This window comes from Lathyrus oleraceus, chromosome 5 (assembly GCF_024323335.1).
Source record: "Lathyrus oleraceus cultivar Zhongwan6 chromosome 5, CAAS_Psat_ZW6_1.0, whole genome shotgun sequence".
In the NCBI taxonomy this organism is placed as follows: domain Eukaryota; kingdom Viridiplantae; phylum Streptophyta; class Magnoliopsida; order Fabales; family Fabaceae; genus Lathyrus; species Lathyrus oleraceus.
The window spans coordinates 518,440,121-518,456,546 of NC_066583.1; positions in this window are offsets into that span (position 1 = coordinate 518,440,121).

Genomic DNA, 16,426 nt, shown 5'->3' on the forward strand with positions numbered 1-16,426 from the left:
GATCCATCGGAGTAATTCACTCACCAGGAACAGAGACTCTAACAAGACTCTTATGGGGATTCTTATGGGGATAATAAAAATAAAATAAAAAAGAATGCGTGAGCAGGACACGACTCCGAGTTGGGGAAAAACAAAACTGACTCAACGTGAACAAGACACGACTCTGATTCAGGGATAACAGAAATCAGACTGGAGATTTCACTGGGGAAGTGAAGGACTCACACTGGGGAACAAAAAGATTCCAAAGGACAAAGCATCCCTTGGAGAGACATAAGCTGACTCAAACCATCCACAAAGGATACTTCGGATAAAAATCCAGACTCGGACCAGGAAAAGATTCACAAAGAACCTCCCTACCGGGAAATGCATATATTTGGGAAAACGCCAATATAGCAAAGGGTAAAAAATCTCAACAAGAAATCCACCGGGAAATGTCTAACAAAGAGACTCTCCTGGGGAAAAGCAACGAAATGAGGTGTTACCGGTATAAGGGTAACAAACTCAAGAAAATCTAACTCCACAGGGGACCGAGGTCATAATAGGGAGTAGAAAGGAGGGAAACACCCGAGATACCGAAGTATATAATAGGTGACCGACCGAAGCGTGAATTGGTATATATGCCAAGACACTCATCATCCGAAAGGAGGGCTTGAAAAAGCAAATCGACTTACAGGATGGACATTCGAATCCACAACGGGAAGACGAATCTTACTCAACTGGGGACACAAACCCAAAGAGCGCATGAGATATAATATCCATTACCGTCAGAACGTGGATAGAATACTCGCATGAGATATATTATCTATTACCGTCAGAACATAGATAATATACTCGCATGGTAAGAAACACCAGGGATACCGGTTAGGGCATATAATAGGTGAACTACCGAAAACGTGAATTGGTATATATGCCAAAACACTCATCACCCAAAACACAAACTGGTTAAAGGGTGGATATTCAATTCTACAAAGAATACGAATCTTGCTCAGCTGGGGAAAATCAACAAAGGAACCCAACCAAAGAGCGCATGAGATATATTATTCATTACCGGTAGACCGTGAATAATATACTCGAAAGGAAAAGACACCAGAGATACCGAAGTATATAATAGGTGACTAACCAAAAAGAGAGACAATCGATACCAAGCATCCGGGTAAATGAAAGACAACTCAAAGGGATAAATCGCAAGCATCCGGCAATTATCCAACAACAAAGAATATTCGACTCCGCAGAGGGAAAACAAATCTTACTCGACTAGAGAAACACAAACGGCTTCAACTGAAGAGTGCATGAGACATATTATTCATTACCGGAAGACTGTGAATAATATACTCGCATGGAAGATTATCCATAACCGGTTACTGGGTTAACAAAGGATAAATCAACCGAAAAGAAAGGCATCGAGATACCAAAACTAGGTATATAAAGATGACCAATCAAAGGGAACAACAATCATTACCAAGCAAACGGGTAAATGAAAGGCGAACTGCTGAGGAAAAATTGCAAGCATCCGGCAATTATCCAAAAGACTTGCTGGGGATACAACTACTAGCAACCGACAATTGTCCACAAGCAAGGAGGAATATCAACATCGAACAACGAATGAAGATAACCACAAAGAGTAACCATCATCGGTTAGGATGAACGACAAGGTCAACTCTGCAAAGGGAGAAATTAGGGTTTACAACTACCGAATACGGGGTAGAATACCAAAAATCTGACTGAGGAAACAGGAGGTTAACACTACCGACTACTGGGTAGAAAACCAAAGACTCATCTGAAGATAAATTGCAGGCATCCGACAACTATCCACCTGTACCACAAGGTACGAACTCCGCTGGGGAGAAAAATCACAACATGGGATTTACAACTACCGAATACGGGGTAGAAGACCACGAATTCAAACCGGGGGTAGGGTGAATGAATGTCGAATATTGGACAATCATTCAACTTATTCCACAGTGAGACACCAATTCTGTTGGGGATAAAACCATAACAACAGAAACTCCACCATCAACCAAATCGAACCACAAAGGTTACCTCTGTTAGGGGAAAAGAGATAGGACTTAGAACTACCGAATACGGGGTAGTAGCCATACTCTGATGGGGATAAACAACATTAGGGTTTACATCTAGCGAATACTGGGTAGAAAACCAACAACTCCACGTGGGGATGGAAAAATCACAAATCCGCACGGGAAACCAAAACAGGGTTTATAACAAACCACACACTGCTGGAGAGCAGGAAAATAGGATTTACGACTACCAACTACTGGGTAGAAAACCACAACTCTTGCCGAGGAATAAAAGGTATACAACCACCAATTCCATCAAAAGGGCAAGGAAAATAGGACTTACAACTACCAGTTACTGGGTAGAGGCCCACAAAACTCCGCTGGGGAACCACCCACTGGGAAGCACGAGAACAGTTGACAAAACGCCAATTCAGGATTAATCCGAAAAGAAAGACTAAATCAAGACACGTCCTATGAGGATATAACTCAAATTGGAAAATTCCATCCCAATATATATGTTGGGAGGAAACGGAAGAAACCGTCATCCACGAGGATATATCTCAGTGGGGAACTGCAGAAGGAAAGACAGACACTATCTGCTTATGGGCTGACTCTACATGGAGAGATTTAAACACCCGCCATCTGCTTGGGAAGATCTATAAAGAGATCTGTACCACCCATAGCAGGGAACAACAAACAAAGGATCTATGGCAAACAATGCAACATGAATATCAGAATGTTTATGAATGTGCATGATTATGCGTGATTTATGTTTGATGAATGCTGACAAAACAGACATATCTAACACAAACAGGTCCAGGAATCAAACGCCTGGTATTATACTTCCAGGGGAAAAACCAACTGGAAAGCCAATCTGTTGGAGATCTCCACATGCTATAAAGCAAAGATCTGCGGGGAGGCAAAGAAACCAGAGATATCAGGAAACACCAAATCTCTGAGTGATGGATCAGCAAACAAACCCAACCAGGGAACAGAAAGTCACAACGGGCAAACTGCCACCAAGACGAATCTGTAAGGGATTCTCTGTATCAACTAAGACACAAAAGTGCGCGGCACAATCAAGAACTGCTGCAAAAGCAACTCCAAAACAACTTCGGGGAACAACCCACTGAAGGAGAATCATCCAAGTAGAATCTAACTGCACAGACAACTCTACTAGGGAATTGTCAGCTACTAACAGAGCACACAAGTAGATTCAGCAACAAACCACTCTACTTGGGGAGAACACACATCTGACGGATCACAATCAGTAGATTCTGCAATATAAGCCACTCTACTGGGGATCAAGAGTAATCAGGAAGTCATTCCAATATCTGGATGCTGGAGCCACCAACCGACCCTACTGGGGATTGAAGGAGCATTCAACAGGCAAAAACTTCCACAACAATCGTTCTGCAGACTAGGCTGGGGAAAAATGGAAAGCAACCATGTTGAATATTCCAAAGAAAACCAAACAACCACTGAGTAGGAAAGTAAATCCCGCTCTGCTAAAGAGAACAAATACTCTGATAGAGAGAAAGCACCAACTCTACTGGCAACTGCACTGGGGGAGAGTGACAACAACTCTGCTCGCGACTGTGCTGAGGAGACAAATAACGTCTGGGGATGTCAACCCACCGACTGAATCTTCCAAAAACAACACCCATGCTGGGGAAGACTGCTGCTGGAGAAAAACTGAGTCTTCAACAACACTCTGCTTGCGACTATACTGGGGAACAACCCCACCAACAAACTCTGCTTGAGGAACAACCCCAACAAAGATCTGGAGAAAAGAGGATACACCCAAACCAGGAATATGAACAAATGTCTTACCTGTTGGAAATCATGCCACCTTCGGGAGAGCACTGAGATATTCTTAAATATCCTTTCAACCTTGTGATCATTCACTTTGTTTAAAACAACAATTGAAAAATTCGTTTTAAAACAATGACATTTTATCAATTAAGATATGCAAAACATTTGTTGAATTGAAACAAATAGGAGTGCAAATAATTTGGATAAAAAGCTCAAATTTATTTGATGGAATGGTAGCCTGCAAATGGCAAGACTCCATAGATCTGTACAAACTTGAAATCAGTGATATATATTGGAAGAGGGCTACATTGAACATAATGATCCTTTCTCTACCAATTTGAATCTCGATGTATTCGAAGCTTCAGTTGACGACGAATCGAGAATCTCTGACGAAAAGACAGCTGGTGACCAGGACGTCTTGTCAGGATGCAGTTACTTGCCAAATCCCTAATTTTTGCCTAGATTGCCCAAGGGTGAGGTACTCAATCTAGCGGGATGCAAATATATTTCCTTTTTTCATGTCTCTAACTTTTGCCTGGATCACCCTTTCGGGTTCTCCACCGAGACGCTCATTTTTGCCTAAGCCGCCCTTTCGGGTTTTCAACTTAGCGAGCTGTTCTGTTTTTCATTTGCATATACCCTTTTTTTTTTTAGGCAAAGTATTTCTTGACTGCATCTGAATTCACAGGACGAGTGAAATCCTCCCCATCCATTGTTGTAAGCATCAAAGCACCGCCTGAAAAGGCTCTCTTAACAACATATGGACCCTCGTAGTTTAGAGTCCACTTGCCCCTGGAATCGGGTATGAAAGACAAGACTTTCTTGAGCACGAGGTCACCTTCTCGGAAGACACGAGGCTTGACCTTCTTATCGAATGCTTTCTTCATTCTCTGCTGATATAACTGACCATGACACATGGCAGTCAATCTCTTCTCTTCAATCAAATTCAGTTGGTCATAACGACTCTGAATCCATTCAGCATCAGTCAACTTGGCTTCCATCAAGACTCGCATTGATGGGATCTCCACCTCTACTGGGAGAACAGCTTCCATGCCGTAAACAAGAGAGAAAGGGGTTGCCCCTGTTGAAGTGCGTACAGATGTACAATATCCATGCAAAGCAAATGGCAGCATCTCGTGCAAATCTTTGTACGTGACAGTCATCTTCTGGATAATCTTCTTGATATTCTTATTAGCAGCTTCAACAGCCCCATTCATCTTGGGTCTGTAGGGAGAGGAATTATGGTGTGCAATTTTGAATTCAGCGCACAACTCGTCCATCATCTTATTATTCAGATTAGATCCATTATCAGTAAGGATCTTATCTGGCACACCATAACGGCAAATCAGCTGATTCTTGATAAACTTCACAACCACCTGTCTAGTCACATTCGCATACGATGCGGCCTCAACCCATTTGGTGAAGTAATCAATTGCTACGAGAATAAACCTGTGTCCATTGGACGCTTTCGGCTCAATCATGCCAATCATGTCAATTCCCCACATAGAGAAAGGCCATGGTGATGAAATCACATTCAGAAGTGTCGGAGGAATATGAATCTTATCCGCATAAATCTGACATTTGTGGCACTTCTTCACATATTTGCAACAGTCAGACTCCATTGTCAGCCAATAGTAGCCTGCTCTCAACATATTTCTAGCCATGGCATGTACATTGGAATGACTACCAAATGAACCCTCATGGACCTCAGTCATCAACAGGTTTGCTTCGTGTCTATCCACGCATCTGAGCAAAACCATGTCAAAATTTCTCGTATACATCACTTCACCACTGAGGTAGAAACTGCCTGACAACCTTCTCAAAGTTTTCCTATCTTTCACAGATGCCCCAGGCGGGTAGACCTGGTTCTGGAGGAAATTCTTGATATCAAAATACCAAGGCTTGTCATCTTTCACTTCTTCAATTGCAAATATGTGAGCTGGTCTGTCCAAGCGCATCACGGTAATATTGGGCACTTCATTCCAATATTTCACAACTATCATCGAAGCAAGCGTAGCAAGGGCATCTGCCATCCGATTATACTCTCGAGGAATATGATAAAAATCAACCTCTGTGAAGAAAGTTGAAATCCTCCTTGCATAATCTCTGTACGGGATGAGACTAGGTTGATTCGTCTCCCATTCACCCTTGATCTGATTAACAACTAGGGTCGAATCACCATACACATCAAGATGTTTGATTCTCAAATCAATACATTCTTCAAGTCCCATAATACAGGCCTCATACTCCTCCATATTATTCGTGCATTTGAAAGTTAGCCTTGCTGTAAAAGGAATATGAGTACCTTGAGGAGTAACAATCACTGCCCCAATTCCATTTCCATACTGATTTACAGCGCCATCAAACACCATCGTCCATCTGGAACCAGGTTCCGGACCTTCATCAAGTGTAGGCTCATCGCAATCTTTCATTTTCAAATACAGAATCTCCTCATCCGGGAAGTCAAACTGAACTGACTGATGATCTTCAATTGGATGGTGCGCTAAATGGTCAGCCAAGATACTACCTTTGATAGCCTTCTGAGCTCGATACTCTATATCCTACTCAGATAACAACATCTGCCAACGGGCAATCCTCCCAGTTAATGCAGGCTTCTCAAAAATATACTTGATTGGATCCATTCTGGATATCAACCAAGTTGTATGATTTATCATGTACTGGCGCAAACGCTTAACAGCCCAAGCCAAAGCACATCACGTCTTCTCAAGCATAGAGTACCGAGACTCACAATCAGTAAACTTCTTACTGAGGTAGTATATAGCGGATTCTTTCTTCCCTGATTCATCTTGTTGACCGAGTACACAACCCATCGAGTCTTCAAGAACAGTCAAATACATAATCAGAGGTCTTCCTTCCACAGGCGGAGACAAGATCGGAGGTTCGGACAGATACTCTTTGATACTGTCGAAAGCTTTCTGGCAATCATCGGTCCAATCATGAGACTAATCTTTCCGAAGGAGCTTGAATATCGGCGCACATGTGGCAGTCATGTGGGATATAAATCTGGAAATATAATTCAAGCGACCAAGAAAACCTCGGACTTGCTTCTCAGTTTTGGGTGCAGGCATCTCTTGTATTGCTTTGACCTTTGCAGGATCAACCTCAATACCTCTCTTACTGACAACAAAACCCAACAACTTGCCGGAACAGACTCCAAATGTACATTTGTTCGGATTCAGACGAAGTCTAAACTTCCTCAGACACTGAAAAAGCTTCAACAAATGCTCAACATGCTCCATTTCCGTTTGGGACTTAGCAATCATATCATCAACATAGACCTCTATCTCCTTGTGCATCATATCATGAAACAAGGTAGTCATAGCTCGTTGATACGTGGCTCCGGCGTTCTTCAAACCGAAGGGCATCACTCGATAACAGAATGTTCCCCATGGTGTGATGAATGTTGTCTTCTCCATATCTTTGGGTGCCATCTTGATTTGGTTATACCGGAAAATCCGTCCATAAACGAAAAGACTTTGAATTTAGCTGTATTGTCTACCAACATATCAATGTGTGGTAGGGGAAAATCATCTTTCGGACTAGCTTTATTCAAATCTCTGTAATCAACACACATACGGACTTTTCCGTCCTTCTTAGGAACATGCACAATATTGGCCACCCATTGAGGATATGTAGAAGTCACCAGAAACCCCGCATCAATTTGCTTCTGAACTTCCTCTTTGATCTTCACTGCCATATCTGGATGAGTTCTTCTGAGCTTCTGCTTCACAGGCACACACTCAGGCTTCAAAGGCAGGAAATGTTGCACAATATCTGTATCTAAACCCGGCATGTCTTCATACGACCACGTAAAGATATCTGAATATTCTCGTAGCAAACTGATCAACTCCTTCTTGACAGACTCTTCAAGGAGTGCCCCAATCTTCACCATACGAACACAATCTTCAGACCCCAAGTTGACTGTTTCCAGATCTTCAAGGTGCGGCTGAATGATCTTCTTCTCGTGCTCAAGGAGACGGGTAAGCTCATCAGGAATTCCTTCAACATCATCTTCCTCTACCTCGAATACAGGGAATTCAAAGTTGGGAGATGGCGTTGGATCATTATGTTCAATGGGTTTTAAGATCAACCTGCATAATGATTTTGGTTAATGAAAAACTTTAGAATTTAAACAAACAAATCATTATGCAGATGAAAAATGATTGCTTTTATTCTTGTTTTTATGGGTTTTTTGTGATCACTGATTTCATGCAAAAGCAAAAAGTGAAAACAAATGGAAAAACAAATGTTTAACAATGCATTAATTGAATGAAAATATCATTGTATATATGCTTTACCAACAATGTCATCACATCTCCTTTTGGCATGGGAGAAGGGTTTTAAACAAAGTGAACAATTACTCTGATCTATGGATGACTATAGGAATATCTACAGCGACCCAATTGTGGCAGACACCACCAGGAATAACGAAGTTGTTCACGTCCTCTGCCTCCTCTTCCAAGATAGCAGCAGCTTCTTCCTCAGGTTGATCAGCATGGATGAATCCAGCGCTCTTGAACAAACCTTCCCTAAACCAGCAATTGCACCACATTCAATGGCCAGCTTAGCATCACGGTAGGAAGCAAATGACGGAGACTTCTTCTCAATCGGTTCATCAATAGATAAAGCTTGGAACGGAGTTCCAACTTCATCCTCAGCGTCAATATATGAGAAAGAAGACAAGTGGCTAACCAGGAGAGCCTTTTCTCCCCCTACCACAACCAGTTTCTTGTTCTTGACAAATTTCAGCTTCTGGTGTAGGGTGGATGTCACGGCGCCAGCCTCGTGAATCCATGGTCTGCCTAAGAGACAGCTATAGGATGGGTGGATATCCATTACCTGGAAGGTAACCTGAAAATCACTTGGTCCAATCTTGATTGGGAGATCAACTTCCCCAATCACAGTTTTACGTGACCCATCGAATGCTTTCACAACAACACCACTCTGCCTCAAGGGAGGCCCCTGATATGACAATCTGGAGAGTGTGGATTTTGGCAATACATTCAGTGATGATCCAGTGTCCACCAGCACATTGGACATGGCATCAGATTTGCAATTCATGGAGATGTGTAAAGCCATGTTGTGGTCTCTTCCCTCCTCCGGGAGATCAGCGTCATAAAAACTCAGAGTGTTGCAAGCAGTGATATTTGCAACGATACTATCGAACTGTTCAATAGTGACATCATGATCAACATACGCGAGATCCAAGACTTTCTGCAGAGCCTCCCTATGGGGTTCTGAATTCAACAGCAGAGATAACACGGAAATCTTGGAGGGCGTTTGTAGAAGCTGGTCTACAACGTTGTACTCACTCTTTTTGATGAGCCTCAACATCTCATCAGATTCTTCATTCATAATGCCACTCGGGCCAACTGAAGAAGTAGGAGTCTTTTGTACAGGGGAGGAGGGTTTGGCAACATCAAGTGCCGGATTCTGACTACTAACAGCCGTCCCCACAGGACGCTCAACAGCATCAGAGACAACAGGAGCCTTGGGAGGTGCAGAAAACACGTGACCACTACGAGTCAACCCGCTCACATCAGCAATGTTAGTTACAGACGTCGAAGGCAAAGGCACTTCTACCCCATCTTGCACAACAACAGGATTGTATCTGAATGGCACAGCTTTATCAGATGAATAAGGCACAGGGCTTGCAGGCTTAATTACCAGAGAAGGAGAAACCTTCGGCTTGCTGCTATCATAGCGAATAACAACAGGCTCAGGCAACTTGAACACTGGAGATATGACATTAACCTCGGGTTCGTCTTCATCAACATTGCGATTCTGCAGAATCTCAATGGTACCCTCATCTAGCAGTTCTTGGAGTTCTCTGCGCACCCGATTGCACCCCAAACGGTTAACCAAGCAGATACGGCACTTGTCGTGGTCATGCTCCATGTGGCTATACTGACATAGCAAGCGATGCAATTCGACCAATGATCGTCTAATGTGGCTCACATATTTGACTTTGTACTTCCCAGGACACCCCTGGACCATATTCACAGACTTCCCATGCGAAGGCAATGGGTTCTTGGTAACATTCGGGCCTGAATCTTCAAAACTCAGAATTCCACATCTCATAAGGTCTTGAACCTTAGTCTTTAGTGGATAACAATTTTCAATATTATGACCAGGAGCACCGGAATGATACACACAGTGCTGGTCTGGCTTGTACCACCACTGAGGATTTGCAGGAATAGCAAGAGGATCCCTGGGAGAAACCAATTTCCTTTCCAATAAGGAAGGATAAAGCTCTGCATATGTCATAGGAATCAGATCGAAGCTGATCTTCTTCTTATCATAATTCAAGTTAGCTTGGTTGGTTATGCTGCCACGAGGCTGGTAAGCCTGTTGCTATGGACGCTGTTGTTGCTGATACTGAGGCTGCTGATATTGCTGCTGATGCTGATATTGCTGAGCATTGTCTTTGAAGACAGGTGCTATATGAGCCACCTGGTGTTGATGACCGGCACGACGTGCAGGCTTCCTCTGAACAGAGGGTCTTCTAGGCTTGGAATGGGATTGCACAGCATGTGCCTCCCCATCCTTCTTCTTAAACGCCCCGTATCGTTTAGAAGAAGAGCTCTCATCTTTCGCTAAACGTCCTTCACGGACCCCTTCCTCGAGACGCATCCCCATGTTCACCATCTCGGTGAAATCAGAGGGAGCGCTTGCTACCATCCGCTCATAATAAAAAGAGCTAAGACTCTTCAGGAAGATCTTAGTCATCTCCTTCTCTTCCAGCGGGGGAGTAATCTGAGCTGCCAGCTCTCGCCACCTCTGGGCGTACTCCTTGAATGTCTCTTTGTCCTTCTGAGACATGGCCCTGAGTTGATCACGGTCAGGCGCCATATCGACGTTGTATTTATACTGCTTGACGAAGGCTTCGCCAAGATCATTGAAGGATCTGATATTAGCACTGTCCAAACTCATGTACCATCTGAGTGCAGCATCAAATAGACTATCTTGAAAATAATGGATCAGGAGCTGATCATTATCAGTTTGGGTAGACATTTTCCTGGCGTACATGACCAGGTGAGCAAGAGGGCAAGTGTTCCCTTTGTACTTTTCAAAGTCAGGCACTTTGAATTTGATCGGTATTTTGACACCGGGAACTAAGCACAACTCGACAGCAGACTTGCCGAACAAATCTTTCCCTCTGAGGGTCTTCAATTCCTTCCTCAGCTCAAGGAATTGGTCATTCATAGCTTCCATCTTCTCATTAACATCCGGGCCCTCAGATGGCTCGGAATGATAGATGGTATCTTCAACCCTCGGCATGGTGTGCACGACAGGAGGAGCAGCAACAGGGACCGGGCTAGATGCCGGCATGTGAGCAAAAGTTGGAGCAGGGAGATCAGGCATGAAACTTGGAGGCATACCCCAAGGGAACCTGGCTGGCATAGCATTGGGCATGAAATGAGCACTGGCTACTGGCACAGTCGAGGCAGCAACCTCTGAAATAACCGTCCTCTAGGGAGGAGTTGCAGGAGTTGGAGAAGGCTAGTTCTGAGCAGACAGAAACGGCTCCATCAAAGCGGTCAGGCGAGCAACCTCTTCCTTCAGTTCACGGTTCTCTTGTTCTAGCTGATCCATAACTCTTGCAGAATTGGCTCGAGTATAATACCGGTGAGTCAGCTTGTCTTCAAAATAAATGAAGAACACAGAGTTAGGACAAGAAGACCAGAAACAAGGGTACCTGCTATGCAGAATGATGCATGAAATGCTAATGCATATGCTTTGTTTATTTTCAAGGAACCCTTAGGGCATTATTTGCAAATTTCTTTTGAATATTTAGCATTTTGTATTATATGGAAAATATCTCATTCAATATATTCAAGACAAAGAAGTACAGCATTCTGATCATTACAAAGAGAAAAGGAAAACAACATCCTATGGATCCCTAGACGCTCGGGATGCTGGAAGACGAGATACACACAGCTTCTTGATCTCTCTCTCATAGGCTGCTTCCATATCCGCTTTCTCCTTAGCAAGCTGATCATACCTCCTCTTCCAGAACTTGGAAGACTGAGGAAGCAGAGAAGTCCAAGTGTCGTTCGGATCATCAATCACTCTATGCTCGAGAAACTCAATCAGAGCGTCTTTCTCCTTGAGCTGCTGCAACAATTCCTCTCTTTCACGGATCCAAGCACGTGAAAGGTCTTCCTCTCTCAACTCCTCTACACGTTGGGTAGGGAGGGTTGAAGGCCCAGCCACATCCAACGGTGTAGGTCTCGGATGATCATAAGGCATCAGGTATACGGCAGCTCTCTGTCTGACCCAAGAAGTGTAAGACTCCAAAGCAATGCAGTTCTTCGGACCTAACTCATTCCTACTCTTCTTGTGAATACTGCGCCAAGCACGGACAAATCTGGATTTCAGGCCTTGGGGATCTTTACCCTCCTGAAAGAATACACCTTCTAACAGAATGTTATGAGGTTTATCCTTTAGGGGGAACCCAAGCTGACGACGTGCAAGAATAGGATTGTAGCTGATCCCACCACATGTACCAAGAAGAGGCACATTAGGGAATTCACCACAATAATCAATGATCTGAACTGTATCATACACGCGATCATACCAAGAGATATCATCATTAGTGAGAGACATAAGCCTCTGAGACCACCGTAGACATCCCTTGTTCTCCTTGAAAGCAACGGTCTGCGGCAAGTGTGAAATAAACCACTTGTACAGCAGGGGTAGACAGCAGACGATAACTCCTCCACCCTTTGCATTCCTCAGATGCAAAGAGAAATAGGCATCACCCAACAAAGTAGGAACGGGATTAAGAACTGAGAAGATCCTAATAGCGTTCATGTCCACAAACTTGTCAAAGTTGGGAAATAGCACCAAACCATAGATGAGCAATACAAACAAAGCCTCAAAGGCATCTTCACTCATGGCCTTCCCATACAAGGTAGCTTGAGCAAAGAGGAACTCGGAAGGAAAACCCTGAATTCCGCCTTTGGTAGTCAGATTAACTTTAATCAAGTCTTCATCTATGTGCAACAAACTTGCAATCTCTCGAGCAGAAGGAATTCTCTCTAGGCCACTGAACGGCACCTGATCCAGAATCGGAATCCCAATGAGATGAGAATACTCCTCCAAAGTAGGCAACAACTGGAAGTCCGGAAAAGAGAAGCAGTGATACAGAGGATCATAAAACTGAGCCAGAGTACTCATCAGTCCCTCATCAACCTGAGTAGTCAACAGAGGCAGAAGTTTCCCATAACGAGCTTTGAAACCCAAGGGATCTAGTACATAAGATGTCAGATTCCTTAACTCTTTTACATCGGGCTGTCTGAAACTGTACTTCTTTGTATGCCTTTTTGGTCTTTCCATGTCTGAAAATTTTGCAAATAAACCCTTTAAGTTCCTTGAAAATTTTCTCTTTTTCTGATGACATGAAATGCAGATGAATGCATGAATGCATGAATGCAACAATCACATTCAAGGATCAAGCAAGTCACACCAAACAGAGGTCATGGGAAAGCTCATTGTATCCCTAATATCAATCATCCATTTTGGTGGATTTAGGTTTTCACCTTATCGACACCCAAGTTCCATTGATATTAACGGTACATGAACCGGCTCTGACATCCTTAATATCAATCATCCGTTTTGGTGGATTTAGGCTTTACACCTGATCAACACCCAGGTTCCATTGATATTAAGGTTGCCTGAACGACTCAACCATGAATCACGGGTTTGCTGAGCGTCACGAGCATGGAGTCTCGGTTACGAACCACCCAAAGGGAGTGTACTAGGGTTTAAATCTGCCAGACTTGTTCTACCAGAGGTTTCCATAATCATCTTCCCATCTTTCGGATATTATCGGAGGAACGAATACTCGTATTCCAAAAATATTCTCAAGAGAAACTCTTATGAGTGTAGTATCGCGTAACAATCGCATCAGATCTACATCTGAACGACCTCCGCACTACGTCCTAAAAATAGGCCAAGATGGGCTTGGTAAACTAAGGTCCTTGGCTTCTAAGGCTCATGATTGAAAGAATAATGCCTAACCACAAATAACTTGTGTGACATTATTAATCCAACATGACCTCCACCAAGTCAATGGACTCGCAAGTCAACTGGCTAAGGAATACTCCACACCAGTCAACAAGACTATGCCATTCTCCTATCCTAGAGTGCACTCGAGTTCGGGTATAGAACTCATCTCACAGAGATCACCAAAGCAAACAGCAATTGTATATCAAGCAATTCAAACATTACAATCAATACAGTTATCCCAAATTGTACAAAAATATGTCAAATAACAGATAGCAACATCACACAACAAGGGTGAAAAGTAGGCAATACCACCAAGGATTCGTTCCGTCCCCAGCAGAGTCGCCACTTTTCTGTAGCGGTGTATTCGTCACTATATGATTTATTGATTAAACCATAAGCAAAGTATACAAAGAAATCGAGTCGCCACCGCACTTTTATTTATCCAAGGGACTGGCTAAAAAGCGAACAAAAGCCTAAGAAGTTTTACACATAGAAAACTAATGAAAAGATCAGAGATCGGGGTAAGGGGTAAATTACGCAATGGGAAGGTGTTAGGCACCCAAACCGTCCTAGGTACTCCTAGGGAGCCCTTTTCACACTTGTTGTAAAAAAATGTTATTTGTTTGAAATATTTATTGTGCAAACATGAATGGGATGATGAGAAAAGAATGTACAATTTATTATTTTTGTGTTCGAACGGATGAACCCGTTGCCTACGTACCTTTCCATAAAAGGTAAAGGATCAAAACGCCGTAGTTCGGCTAAAATATTTCCAAAAGTTAGTGAGTTCAATTTTAAAACAAGAGCACTAAGGCTTTTCATTATCAATGGGAGAAAACTCAACCAAGAACAACAAGTCCACCATGTGAGAAAAGCTTCAACTTGCTAGTGAGGGGTTAACCCTATAATAAGCAAGGAAGACTTACAATTCAACCACTAAGGATATGGCAAGATTTACACCAACCACTATGATAATTGAAACTTATGGCTAATGTATGAAAAATTATCAACAATGGACAAAGCCACAAAAACAATTGAATGGGTGAAGTTAAATGATTATGATTATTCACAAAATATGGTCAAAGCATGATTAGAATTCAATTCATGAAGAAGTATTAACAAAAGGTGAAGTTTGAAAATCAAGGACTTAAGGTCCAGGTTTCTAGTTTGAAAAGGCATGAAGATGTTTGCACAACATTTATCTCAAGTTTTTAAATCAAGATGTGAAAAGGAGTTTTGGAACAAAAAGGGTATGGATGAAGGAATGGAGTGTAAAACTTCTTAGAAAGGTTCACCTCTTGAAATCATATAGAAGATGATTCAAGTGTGTCCTTTGGAATAGGCAAATGAGAAGTAACAAATAAGCAAGCAAATGATACCGGATGCCAATCAATGGACTTACACCAATCTCACAAACAAAGGTGGATACCGGATACCAATCAATGGATTTACACCAATCTCCTAAAACAAACATGGATATCAGATGCCAATCAATGGACTTACACTAATCTCCAGAAGCAAAACAAAACAAAAGGGTGGATACCGGATGCAAATCAACTGGACTTATACCAATCTCCAAAGAAACAAAGCAAACAGGGATACCAGATGCCAATAAATGGTCTTACTCCAATCTCCACAAAATGATCACAGGAATACATATGCCAACAACATGGACTTACAATTGAATCCTCACATACATCACACAAAAGCAAAACATGGATATCAGATGTCAATCTATCTGGACTTATTCTAATCTCCACAGTATGATCATAGGAATACAAATGCCAACAACATGGGCTTACAATTGAATCCTCCCATACACACAAACCAAAAGCAAAACATGGATATCAGATGCCAATCTATCTGGACTTATTCCAATCTCCACAGTATGATCATAGGAATACAAATGCCAACAACATGGTCTTACAATTGAATCCTCCCATACAACTGACAAACAATAACAAAACAAGGATATAAGTTGCCAATCTATCTGGACTTATACTTAATCTCTTCCAAATCATGGGAACAATGGCCAAATCAACATGGACTAACAGTTGATTCCTCAATGGGCAAACCAAAGATGGTCACACAGATATGAAATGATGATCATGCAATAATGAGCAATTAATGATGATAAATGCACCAAGGCAAACAAGCAATCAATGCACATATGGAAGAACCAATAAGCAATCAATGGTTCAGTTAGCACACACTATACATAAGCAATAGGCTCAAGCAAGGGTTAGACTTGAAAGTCAACTGGAATGGGGTGAATGGTGCTCTTAACCTTAACATTGAGAGTTAAGGTGAAGCAGATGAAAGTAAATGAGGGGTGTGCCTCATGCTCTTATCCCTGGTCAGGGAGAGCTTCAAATGATAGAAGGTGTGGGAGTTCAGAAAGTTGGAACTCTCTCCACAAGTTATTGACTCTATAGATCTTGAGTTAGGATCCACAATGCTTCAACATGTAATGTGAGCAAAGGGAAGACACACAGAATAGTAGGAGATGGGTTACACATCTCTTTGATCTACCAATTGCCTTATTCAAAGGACTTTTCCTG